This window comes from Mirounga angustirostris, unplaced genomic scaffold (assembly GCF_029215605.1).
Source record: "Mirounga angustirostris isolate CCGP_5_RB_7025 unplaced genomic scaffold, mMirAng1.0.hap1 SCAF_3, whole genome shotgun sequence".
NCBI classification, from domain to species: Eukaryota; Metazoa; Chordata; class Mammalia; order Carnivora; family Phocidae; genus Mirounga; species Mirounga angustirostris.
In genome coordinates, this window is record NW_026991711.1 from 5,725,850 (window position 1) to 5,739,587 (window position 13,738).

The following is a 13,738-nucleotide window of genomic DNA, read 5'->3' on the forward strand; positions in this document are numbered from 1 at the left end:
CTGACAGATAGAGAGACAGCGAGAGAGGGAACACAAGCAGGGGGAGTGGGAGAGGGAGAAGCAGGCTTCCCGCTGAGCAGGGAGCCCGATGCGGGGCTCGATCCCAGGACCCTGGGATCATGACCTGAGCCGAAGGCAGACGCTTAACGACTGAGCCACCCAGGCGCCCCCATGGGCTCAGTTCTTTCAAACATCACTCCACACAGTTAAGGTCCCAAACCCCTGCAGTCATTTACACGCCCATGAACTGAAAGGTTTAAAAAAAAAAAAAAAGAGTTAATTGGTTCTAATCCCAGTTTAAGAAAGGGAATTCTAAAATATCAATGTATCATAACTCTTTTTAGGTAATTAAGCTAGTAGTTAGCCTTTGAGTAAGAAAAGACATTGGAAAAAAACGAATCTTACTATTTTAAAATAATAAAAGTTTATTTTGTTTTGTTTTTTAAATTACCTCTCTTCTTCTCAACCCTGGACCCACCTCTCCCTGCACTTGGGAGAGTCCTATATATCATTTTCAGCACAACCAGCCCATTTACAAATGGGCCCATTTCTGAAAATAGACCTTAACACAAACACGAATCTTTCCCAGAAATCAGAACTTAAATAAGAAAAACAAGTCTGTTTGCTAGAATTTCCTTGGCTACTCAGCTCTTCCTTCTCCCTTTCTGCTCATTTGAGGGAACACATTGACTATGAGGAAACCACAATAGCCTAGTGTTCATTTACCTCTGCCCAGGAAAGAGAAGAAAACTCAAGATGGCGGCTTCTTAATCACTTACATACAAAGTGCAAGAGGAAGGCTGTGTTCATGATGTTTATGATTGTTCGTGTACCTGTGGTAAACATTTTTTTTTTAAGATTTTATTTATTTATTTGAGAGAGAGATAGAGAGAGAGAGAGCATGAGCAGAAGAGGGGCAGATGGAGAGGGAGCGGGCTTCCCACCGAGCAGGGAGCCCCACGCGGGGCTCGATCCCAGAACCCTGGGACCATGACCTGAGCCGAAGGCAGACGCTTAGCCGACTGAGCCACCCAGGCGGCCCTGTGGTAAACGTTTGATCTGTGCTTGCTCCTTACTTGTAAAGCCCCCTTCAAAAGGAGTCTTACTGGGATAGCTCTTCAGCCGTGGCTCAACAGAAAGCTCTCTTCCCCACTGGAAGTCTGGGGCTTTCATCTCCCTGACCTCCTGCTTGCTCATGGTCTGTGCACATACAAGGAAGTGGTGCTCTTCAGCGTCTAGGGAATCTCTTAAAACTCAAGGAAATGTGCTTTTTTAGTTCATTCTTTCTCCCTAGGGACCACTGATAGTGATTGAGTTCTGAAGAGATGTGGGTAATGTAGGCAACTCATGCCCATTTTTATTACTGCTTAAGTTTTGAATTAAAGATTCAGTATTTCAGAAAAATAGCTTGATATATTAGCATCTGACCTGAATTTTTATGGTGTCATTTGACTGCTTTAAGCTTGGCAACTCTCTACACCTCTTCAAGCCCAGCCGGGTGTCAGCAGCACGCGTCAGCCTTGATCCTCGGATATCTTTCCCCGTGATTACTGACAGTCCCTTTGGTTTTGCAGAGAGATGTAATAGCAATCTTTTTAAAGTTATATGTTGATTTTAATTAAATATTAATCCATTTTGTACAGTAGAAAAATTAGAAAATACATCAGCCAACCCCTCAGAAATAACTACTTTTAACATATGGGCACAATTTATTCTAGTCTTATTTGTCTGTGTTTTCTACATGCTGGAGACCATTCTTTATGTACAATTTTATATCCTACTTTTGTTTTGCTTTAAAACCATATCATTAGGTGGGTCATTAAACACTCTTCACAAACATTTTAATGGTTACGTAATATTTCCTCATATGGATATGCTTTACATTAATTATCCAAAGTCGACATTTGGGTTGTTTCCTACTTATATTAACCCTGCCATAAATACCAGTACTCATAAATCTCTATCTGCACTTCTAAACATTACCCTAGGTCCCTGGAAGCAAAATTTCAGGAAGAAAGGATCTTAGATTTTAAGACCATTTTCCCCCACATTTTAAAATTGGACTGACTTCTAAGGCTTGATACAATATGGTTTTTCACAGTTGTGAAGGAGAATGCACAGACCTGCAGCTTTCAATGTGAGAACATTGAGGCCCCATTGTCAAATATTATGAAGTTACATGTCGGGAGTCTAGAGTTTCCCTGTATGTGCTCCTACATGTGTCTACATGTGTCTCTTTGCTTTTCTTTGTCATTTTACACACGCCATTGTTCAAAATTTTCTAAAAACACAAGTTAAAAAAATATAACTTTTGTCAAAACATTTTGTATGATATGGATGAAATGTAAAGTAGTCATCTCTGAAGAGATGGACAGAGAAGGGTAGAATGTGAGAATTTTACTTTTGTTTTTTTTCTTTTTCTAGTATTGGAAGTTTCTAACTAAGTACACATATTGCATTTTTTAAATATCAACGAGGGTGATCTTCATGTGACTACAAGTTTCTTATTATTTTCTTAAACAAAAGGTAATTTTTGAAGAAATAAACACAAGGGTCTGTCATCCAATTTATAATGAAAACGATTAGTAGAAAAAGTCAATAAAAAGTTCAACTGTTGACAAAATTGTTCATGGTAAAATATAAATAATAAAATAATAAAAATATAATTTTAATAATGAATAATAGAAACATAAATAAAAAATTAAAAAGAATCATCCTCATTAAATGAGATGTGCGAAATTTGGCAGGGAAAATTTGCACTTAGTTGAACAAAAGGCCAAGAAATAAAACCCTAAGTGTATAACTGATAAAATTTTCATTTTTTAATATCTGAGGCAGATGAACATTTTCATGTTTATGAGCTCTTATATTTCCTCTTTTTAAAACTGTTCGTGCCCTCTGCTATTTACATATTAGGCTCTTGATGTCTTTTCTTATTGATTTGCCTTACTTTTTGTATTACAAGCCTATTAATGATTCATTTGCAATGTTTATTGCAATTTTTTTTTTTTTAGCCAGCTTGTTTATGAAGTATTGCAATGACTACTTTGCTTCTTGCATCACTGTCCTAGTCATTCTTGCTGGAAGTTCTAAGACTTTCAACCCCATTCCTTCATTCATTCACAAGGCAGAATATGTACTTAGCATCAACCTCGTCCTATGCAGATGTGTGGTACTTCTGGGCAGTGGGCATCTGAACTCTGTTCCATGTTTTGCCACAGTCCATGCCCCAAACATAACAGAGTACTGAACGTATATTTGTTTCCTAGGGTGGCCATCACAAGGTACCACGATCTGGGGAGGCTTAAACAAAAGAGAGATTTCTTGTCTCACGGTTCCAAAGGTAGAAGTCTGAAGTCAAAGGGTCAGCAGCTTTCTGAGGCTGTGAGGGAGAATCTGCTCCAGTCTCTCCCCAGCCTCTGGTGGCTTGTTTCCAATCTTTCGCTTGTAGGTGCATCAGCCCAATCTCTGCCTTCTTCTTCATGGTATGCTCCCTCTGTGCATGTCTCTGCGTCCAAATTTCCCTTTTTATAAGGACACCAGTCATATCGGAATAGGATCTAACCTAACAGCTTATTTCCAGATAAGGTCCCATTCTGAGGCACCGGAAGTTAGGACTTGAACATTTCTCTCTTTGTGGGGGTACCATTTGGCCCAAGACAAGTTAACCAAGACCTGACTGAATGGTTCCCGGTTCTTAGGGCAAACAACAGAATCCCCTCTAGCAATTTTTAGACCGAAATAAATTTATTTAAAGACGTGAGGTGACCCTCAAAACCTCTGAGTGAGCAAAGAGCCAGGCTTGGAGGCTACGCCACCAAAAATAATCTAGTAGAAAAAGGTCTGGTCGCCGGGCCATGGGACCTCAGCACACAGTGCGCCAGGACTCAGAAGGGCCCCTGCATTTGGATGAACGCCCTGCTCTCACTGTCCTGAAATGTTAACAATCTCATCTTTGAGCTTGTGTGTTGAGTGAGGTCCAGATAGAACGCGCATGTGCGGGGGAGAAAAGTAACATATGCCCGCGCTCTGTTCTTAGTGGCCTCATTTGCGTGTAGTGTTCCCGACACCTTATCAGCGCCGAATTCCGGTGGGCCCACCCTGTGTGGTGACTCAGGGAGGCTCGGGGCAAGTGCACGGTTGAGAGGAGTAAGCCCGACAGCTCAGGCCACACGCTCCATCTGAAGTAGAACTTGCTCCAGCAGAGAGAGCAGGCCCAGCGATGGCGGACCCTGTCACATGCTCTCTTCCACTTGGCTGGGACAGCCAACAACTCAACTGCCAGCTGACCACTTAGACGGAAAGGGAAAGAGAGGGCACTCTTTCCCTACAGCGCGCCATCACTCATGAGTAGCTGGAGCCAGAGTGTGCTGGTAGCAAGCGCGTGTTCCGAGGAGGGAAATAAAAACAGTCTGTGCAACTTCCCACTGTTCTGGTAAGTTGAAAACACACATGCGTGTATGGGCCAGGAATCACACCCTGTCATGCTGGTGATTCTGCACCCTTGTTAAATGCTCTTATATTTACACTTAAAACTGGCGTTGTAGAAAACGAAGATAAAGACAAAACTCATGCTAATAACTCAACCTTTTATTTCTAACTTAACAAGGATATGAAAGAGCAAATAAGAAAACATCATGACAAGTTGGGAAAGAAGCGGCAGAAGAAACAAAGGCTTCGTATTTCGACACCTTAGACAGCACTGTTTTCCAACGTTTTGAACAAGGGCCCTGCCAATTGTGTAGCCTGTCTAGTAGAATAGCCCAACCCAGCCACAGACTGTGCCACGGAACCCCTCCGCCTCCATAGCCAGACACCTGGCATCAGTGACTTCAGAAACTCAATGCTACCACTCCAACACAGGGGTGCTGGTTTTCCATCAGCGCCCAAACTCATGACCACACACTTGGCAGCTTAACCACCCCAGTGTATTATCTGACGATCAGAAGTCTGACATGGGGTGCCTGGGTGGCTCAGTTGGTTAGGCGACTGCCTTCGGCTCAGGTCATGATCCTGGAGTCCCAGGATCGAGTCCCGCATTGGGCTCCCTGCTCAGCAGGGAGTCTGCTTCTCCCTCTGACCCTCCCGACCCTCCCCCCTCTCATGTGCTCTCTCTCTCAGTCTCTCTCTCTCTCAAATAAATAAATAAAATCTTAAAAAAAAAAAAAAAAGTCTGACATGAGTTCCCTGGGTTAGAATCAAGGTGTGCGAGTTCCTCGCCGGGGGCTCGGGTGGAATCTGTCTTCTTGCCTTTTCCACCTGCCTTTCTTAGCTCACAGCCTCTTCCTCCACCTGCAAAGTGGTACATGGGTGGTATACCACTCATGTTTCTGATCTCTCCTCCTCCTGTTTCGTCTCTAATCCTGCCGGGGAAGTGTCTCTGATTTCAAGGACTCAGTGATGAGAATGGACCAAGCCAGATAATCCGGGTTAATCACGGCACCCATGGTCCAGCGATCTAACTCCCTGGGCACGTCCACCTCCAGGTCTCAAGGAAGGGCAGCTGCCTGGTGCCGCTTACACAACAGGTGAAACTTTTTTTTTTTTTTTTTAAGATTTTACTTATTCATTTGACACAGAGAGAGAGAGAGAGCACAAGCAGGGGCAGCGGCAGGCAGAGGGAGAGAGAGAAGCAGGCTCCCCGCTGAGCAGGGAGCCCGATGCAGGGCTGGATCCCAGGACCTTGGGACCGCGATCTGAGCCAAAGACAGACGCCCAACCTACTGAGCCACCCAGGCGCCCCAACAGGTGGAACTCTTGCAGCAAGGAGTTAAAGACACATGGTCTCCGGTGCTCCCGGCTGGGTCACGCAGGAAGACAAAGCAGGTGCCGAGAAAGACAATATACAGTATCTGCAACAGCATGTTGGTTGGTGGAGGGAGACGGCGGAGAGAGAAAGGAGAATTTTATAGGATGCCAATGCCAAAGCCACATGACATAATGCAGCAGGAGAACAGGCTGAAAGGGTATGGCCTGCCATCCCTAAGCTGTGGCCCTCAGCTCTCACGTTGATCTTAACGGGACTGGATTTGTAATCTCTCACCATACTCTAAATGAAGCAATTAACTCTGTTGTCTTCTTTCCTCTACTACTCTCAGATACATATATTTTTCGCCTTATTAAATACCCACAATAACCATGTCGGAGAGAGATTAAGATACTATAGAAAACATAAAATTTACATATAGCTTTTGCTTTCTTTAAGTTAAAATGGAACTTTAATATCTGGTTATTATTATGGTGATATTAAATCTGGTTGCTGTTTTTAATGCTATAGAGGAGTAAAGCAACGACAACAAAAAACGGTTTTAGTAACACCTAACAAGCAGGCAATGTGATTTAGGCTAAAAGCCTAAAACTTAATTAACTCTGCTGTAATATAGCAAAGGCCATGCACCATGTGTTAAAGAAATAAAAAAGATGGAGGGGAAAATTTACTCCTACATCGATAGCAATTGCATTTTTATACTGCTGATTTCGGAGTAAGCAAAGCATTAGAATCAGGGAGTATATTCATTTTTAGTTTGCACCTAATTTTTTGAAGTGGAGTTTTTCCAGCTAGGAAAAAGCATGCAATAATTTAAAGAAAATGATTTCTAAATGCTTTCACACAAAATGGTAATTTTCACACAACCTAGATGAGCCACGCACACTGAAAACCTTACACAGATCTTTTATCAGGGAAGCTGGGGGCAAGGGGAGAGGGGAACTGGGCAGTGTTGTGAATTTGGCCTTGCTGTTCAGTAAGTAGAGGTGGGCAATCAAATATCAGGATTCAGAAAGAAGAGACTATCCCTAGGCCACCGGGAATTCGTGGAAGTGAGGTTTATTTCTACGTAAAGACACGTTCTGTCCTGGGCTCTGGTGAGCAAGTCACGTAAATCCTTGCATTATGCGGAGAGGTGTTTTCTCATCCTGATGGGGAGGAAAGGCATCCTGCCGCAGTGGGGTCCTCATTTCACGCCCACCCGGTGCAGCCGGTGCCGCTGGCTTGAGTGTGAGGCTGGAGGAGGGTGGATGCAGTGCTCAGTCTGAGCTGCTCCAGCCCCACAAGGTTTTCCTTTGATCAGATGCTAAATATTCAACATATGTAAAAGCTTATCATGGGCAATCGCACCATCAGGACCCAAATCGTCATAGTAACAAGGCAGCTCCTTGGGGATCCCCAAGAAGGGGCTGGACATGAAAGAGGAGGATGGTGTGCACGGAGGTCAATCCTTTTATCTTCGTGGAATGTGCCCTTGTGTCCCGACAGAGCACACACACAGGTGAGATCCCCAAATGCCTGCTCCTTCTCAGTCCCCGGGGGTGGCCTGAGCCCCCCTTCATTTGGGACACTTTCTGATTTATTCCTTCTGTCACACTTGACCATCCTTACTCTCCTTCTCCCAGAGACCTCTCTCCCCTGGGGGATAATGAATGATAAGATGCTGTCCTTCCTGGGAAGTTTGTGGACAGCCCATGGGAAAGGTTAAGTTTCCAGAAGGTTGATAAGAGATGCACCCACAGCAGAATTTTAGGGCGCTGGGGCAGACTAGGAACAGATCGCTGTCATCAGGTGATCAGGTGGCCTTCTCAGTGTCCCCTCCCCAACTCTACGGTCTGGTGTTCATCGTCATCATCATCATTTTCTCTTCTGCTTTGCTGTTTATGATGCTCTGATACCCGCACAGCTTTGTGTGATTAAATGTTAATGCAGCAGGTCTTCCGCAAGCAACCCCGAGGGGCGAGAGGAAGCAGATCCCAGTCCCGACAGTCCTGCAGAGGACCCAGGTCTCCGGCCATGACCGCTCGGCTGAATGAAATTGCACGTTTTCGCTGTGGAGCTGTTGCTGAGGAAGCAATTCCTTCAGACCCGGGCAAGTGTGGGGAGACGAGAGGGAATGTCCCAGGGGGAATGCGTGGGGTCAAGGCATTGAAACCTGAAGGGACTGCGAGGTGCAGTGTCGGGCACGTGGTGTGTTTGGGGAAGTAGCCCTGTACGCATGCATCACCACTAGAGGACAAAATTCAGGATGACATGATAAAGGGGGTTCGGAGCCAAATTAGGGAGGCTTGAATACAATACAAAGAAACATGATCTGACCCACACAACAAATACCTCATCTAGATGGGAAATACACCATCCCTTTCCTTTAACAGACAGGGACCCTGAGAGGCCAGACCACACAGCTACTGAGCGGCGGGTGTGTGCCTCAGATCCAGCCCCCCGACCTTCCCCATCTCTAGCAGCCTCCCCTCATCACATGGACTAGCCATGCAGGTGACCTTCGGTGCTGCTCACTCCCACGGCTGGTAAACTCAGCTCTACCCATGGCTCTTGTGGGGTGAAGTGAATCCCCCCAGAAAGACTTGTTGCAGTCCTAGCCCCTGGTTCCTGGGAACGTGACCTTATTTGGAAAGAGGGTCTTTGCTGATGTAAATAAGACGGAAGTTAGGATGAAGTCACACTAGAACAGGATGGAGAGTTCATCCTAGATGACCGGTGTCCTTTTAGGAAGAGAGGAGACACAAAGAAACACAGAGTGCAGAGGGCCACATGAAGACCCACTCACGTGATGAAGGCAGAGGTCGGGATGATGCGGCTGCCAGCTAAGGACACCGAGGACTGTGGCCACCACCAGAAGGTGGGACAGGGCTGTGCTGACCCTGTTAAGACAGCCACCCTATTCCTGGTGCTTGGTTCCAGAAGCCCTAGGAAACGAAGACCATGTCCAGAGCAATTCTGGAGCAAACCCAGCTCTCAGGGTGTCTGGATTACTTCAAGGATGGAATTTACAGAGGATCCGTAAGGATGCACAGGCTTCCCTCCCGTCAAGCAGTCAAATCGGGAAGTCACCTCGCCTTCCGTGGGCTCCCCTCACCCACTCGGGGGCCACGGATTTGCTCTTGTCCCTAGCTGCTCCCATCCAGAGTGGGATAAAGGTCAGGTAAGCATTTTCCAAAAGGGTAACATTGTCCCAATCTCGGGCTTATAACTTGTCAGATCATTTGAAAGCAGAAAGAGAAACGTTTGACTCAAACATTGGGAAAAGCAACCGAAAGGCCCGCTTGGGCCGTGAAACAGACTCTGATCTAAACTGCCTGGTGTTTACACACAAACTTCATCCCAGAAACAAACTGTGGAGTTAGTAAAACTGTAAGGATGCCAAAACAGAAAACCTAGAGGGCAGAAAGTCAAAAGAAAAGGGCTGACTTTTCTAAAAAATAGAGAAACCAAGACCAAGTAACAATGATTGTCCTAGAATTCAAAACAGCTTGGAAGGTAGCTTCTTTGCCAACAGTGGAAAACTCACTCGAGAGACAGAAGAGAGAAAAACCCTAACCAAATGAAGAAATGCAGGAAGGGGAGGAGGGGGGAAGCATGTAGGGGGTAAGGGTGCATGATGTTGGGCAACATCCGAGCTGATCTAAATATCTAAATGCCGGGTCCTCCTGCAATCTAGGAGAAGCCCAGCAGGTATTAGAGACTTCATTTTACAGATGAGAAAACACACACATAGTTGTGCAAGTCACAGAGCTGACGAGTGGAAGAATCCTATTCCAAACTCCTAACTGAAGATTTAGTGTTTTGGTTTTGTTTTTTGTTTCTGGTTGGTTTTTTCTCAGAACTCCCCAGCTGAGGCAAGAAGAGTGGAATTTTGGCATCCGGATTAAAGCCTATCAGTGCATGAGAGGAAAACGCAAAGGAATTAAACTGAAGACTGTATACACTGGCTTGGGGTTGTTTCTTTCTTCTTCTTCTTTTCATATGGATGAAGAGAAACGAGAGCTTCCCAGCAAAAACCAGAAAGCTGAGTTCTGTTGGAATGTCTTCGTTCTAAGGCACGTGTGAATAAAGCAGGCAATAATGCCAGAGGGAAAAGTCTGCTAAGGAAAATGACAATATAATTTTTTTTTTTGGTCTGCCTTTGAATCTTAAAATATTTGGCACAAACCTTCACAATAGTTCAAAGATATTTCCTACCAGCTGTAAGTTAAATATTAGAAGTGAATGTCCTCATTGTGAATACAAACATAAATGCAAGAACATAAAACTGTCGGTTTCAAAGAAGGTTGTACTTCTCATGCAGCTGGTATCTTCGGAAAGAAGCACGAGCACCATTCTTTCCTCCGTTCTCATCTGTGACCCTTGTGTCGAGGTGCCTTTGGCCTAAAGCAAGATGTGATACTCTCTAGAAGGTTTTAAACAGTTTGCTTAACTGGGAGCATGGGGAGAGGGCAGGAGATGGGCCGGCAGGTCATCAACACCAGGCTTTGAATCCGCGCTCTGCGCTCCGGGGTAAGGGAAGTCAATTTCTTTTTCTCCCCACCCTTAGCCATGAAATGGAGAAACCATACAGCTGTTGTAAGGACTAAATTAGATACTTTGTGTAAAATACTTGCTGTCCTCCATTGAATGGTGGCCCCCACCCCAATTCTATGTCTCCTTCTGACTCCTGGAATCTGTGACTGTGACCTTGTTTGGAAATAGGGCCTTTACAGATTAATTAAGTTAAAGATCTTGAGATGAGATCATCCTGGATTCCCAGGGCAGGCCCTACATCCATCACAAATGTCTTCATTAGAGGCAGAGAGGCAGAGAGAAGACACGAAGGGGGAGGAGAGGCAGAGATCCGAGCCAGGCAGCCACAAGCCTGGGAGCACCTGGGGCCCCAGAGGCTGCACGAGACAACCAGCGGATTGCCCCCGGAGCCTTCATGGGAACTGCGCCCTGCGGGCCCCTCGATCTTGGATTTCTAGCCTCCAGCACAATGAGAGAATACATTTCCCAGTTTACAGTAGTTTACCGCAGCCCGAGGAAACGGACACACCTGCTAACTTCTCAGTAACGGTGTATTCGGTCCTCCCTTGTTCTCCTTCCCCAGCCTGGGGCGGGGGGCCCGTCTCCACCTGCTGTGGAACCAGGACACGGGTCTCTAGCGGACGACCTGCCACGTGCCCTGCCTGTGGGGAAGAGAAATCAGCAGTGCCCCCCGTTTCCCCGGGCGTCCCCACAGTGCACACGAGCCCTGTCGTGCCTTCATGGGGGCCTGCAGGGAAGGACAGGCAGCCGGGATGCCCGCTGCGGATCACTGGTAGAAACGGCCCGGTCTCTCTGTGCTGGACGCCGTGGGCATCTCGCCACGCACAAGCACCTGTAATCCCCGCAGCCAGGTCAGGAGGCACACCCGGCCCCAGGACACTGCTGGCGCTCATACACAGACCTGAACGACGGAACGAGGGCCGAGCGATTGTCCTTCCTGCCACAGGCCACCAGCTCTGAATACCCTGCAGTCTGAGCTCGTGCAAAACCAGCAGATCGGGCCACAGCACCTGGTGGGTGTGAGTGCAGACCGCCGGCATCAAACCCTGGCTCTGGCACGTCTTCATTCTGGGACTTTGCGGAAAGATTTCAACTTCTGAGTTGAGCCTCTGTTTCCTCTTGAGAAATAAATACAGTCCCCACCTCCTAGCGCAGTGCGAGGGTGGGGCGAGCAAGCCCACATACAGCTGAGCCGCGACCGGTCAGCCCTGTTCTTACCTAACTGCTGTCTCCCTCCTTTGACCCTGGCACACTCTGCTCGTGTCCTTCGTTGACCTCTTCCGCGGGCCATTCTACAGCTTGTCCTCCGATGGGCCCTGCCCTACGGTATGTCAGGCCTGGAATTCCCACAGCAATTCCTCACCATCCTGCCCCTCCCTTTTTACCATCAATGGGAACTAACCCTTTCCCAGGCATTGGTACTGTGGGTGACAGCAGGTCTGGGCATGGCCAGAGCTGAGCAACCAAGGGCCGGCCATTGGATGGCAAGTTGTCCAAATTCCAGGGTCCAGAAAGGCAGAGAAGACTCAGCCTTGACTCGAGCCAGGGTCTGTATCCAAAGGGATATAATTCAGCTGAACCTTTTCATTTGATGCTCAAAAGTCCTATGAGATTGACAAACTGAGATTTTCAACTGAGGAAATGATGACTTACCCAGTGCCCATCCAAATGCAACGGCCAAGGTCAAAGATGGTATGACTACAAATGTCAGCAGAGTGGGGGGTCGGGGGGCCCCACTCAGCTCAGTTCAATTGGCTCAACAAACACTTACTGAGAATCAAGGAATCGTTAGAGCCAGTCCTAAAAAACAAGGGCATAGAGGTAGACACGGAGACGAATGTCTCCCTGCTCTCTGAGAACTCACAGTAAGAGGGAAGCATGTGTGTGGACATTACAGGAGGGAAGTGGGCGCATGGTTCAGTGGCCGTCCTGGGAGGGGGTGGCCCACCCAATCAAGGGGTTCAGGGGGAACCACACGGGGATCATCAGCAGGGTGGAGGAAATAGGAGGAACGAAAGAATTTCCAGGCAGAAAGTGGAAGAGGAAAACAGAGATAGCCGTGTGGTCAGCCTTTGTAGGCAGAGGGAAGAGCCACAGAAGCTTGAAAAGCCATTTGTTTCTACTAACTGGGGAGCAGATGTGGGCAAGGGGAGTGGGGCAATAGAACCCTAGCTGTTTGGGGCGGGGGTGGGGGGACGCAGGGGCCAGATGACCAAGGGCTCGGAACTGTTTCATGCCCAATGTGAACATTATCTGGTGAGTAACAGGAGACATTTAAGTGTTTTAAACCAAGAGACAAAATCAGTTTTGGATCTGAAGAACAGCTCACCACAGAGGATGGATGAGGGCAGAGGTTCTCAATCTTTACCAACAGAAGAATTTAATTGGGAAGGTTTGTTCACATGAAGACTGCAGGGCCCAGCCCCAGAGTTTCTAAGTCAGTAGGTGTGGGGCAGGGCCCGAGCACTCGCATTCCTAATCAGCTTCTAGCCGCTGTGGCTGGTCTCGGGATGTCCCTCTGAAAGCCACTGCCAGGGTCCGCGGGTGGGGAGGCCGGAGGAGAGGCTACCAGTGATCGGGCCTGAGCGAGGGCTGGGGCTGAGCAGCACGGAAGGGCAATCTGGTGACCGGTTGCATGTGACGAGGCGGGAGGGAGCCGGACGTACCTCCTAGCTCTCCAGCTTCCTACTTGGGTCGATTGGCACAAACAGCTATGTCAGTGGATGGTGGGTGATGGGGAAAATGGTCCTAGGAGGCCAAACAGGTGCAACCAGACAGACTTCTAGTACCTCGTGTGAGAGAGATCTTTCACAGCCACGGGCCAAGTCCTCTAGTTTGGGGCTCGGGGAAGGGGTCTACACTGGAGAGTGGACTGGTTTTGTAGCCATCTTAGTGACTCATTTCTGTTAGCCTTTACCTCAATTAGAAAATTTCAACCTGTGTTTTCGCTTTAGAATAACATGATACGTTATCAGTACTTCTTAGCATACGTTTTAAACACCAACTGTCCATAAATAGTCCGGAAAAGTATAAAATAAGATACTCTGAATTTTGCATTAATTTGCTAGTCACCTTCTTACAATATTATTCACCAGTGAATGTGAAATATGTACAGTATGGTCTGTTATGCTTCCAGGCCTTATCTTAGGGGGTAAACTAGGTCATCTACTTTAGGCACCGAAGTAGAAAATGTGTAATTTGTGCTTTATTGTTTTATTAATAATTTTACTCTGCATAAACTTTTATTAAATGACACAGTAAAGAGAAGTTGTAACAACCTTGTCTTTCACTTTTTTTCTACTGACGTTTTAAATTTCATTTCTCTCTACTATTATTACAAATATACAAATGACTCCATTTATTAGAAAACAACTATAGAATAAGTAAGCAAAAAGCATCTGATTATTATCACGCGAAGTTCGGCAACTATCA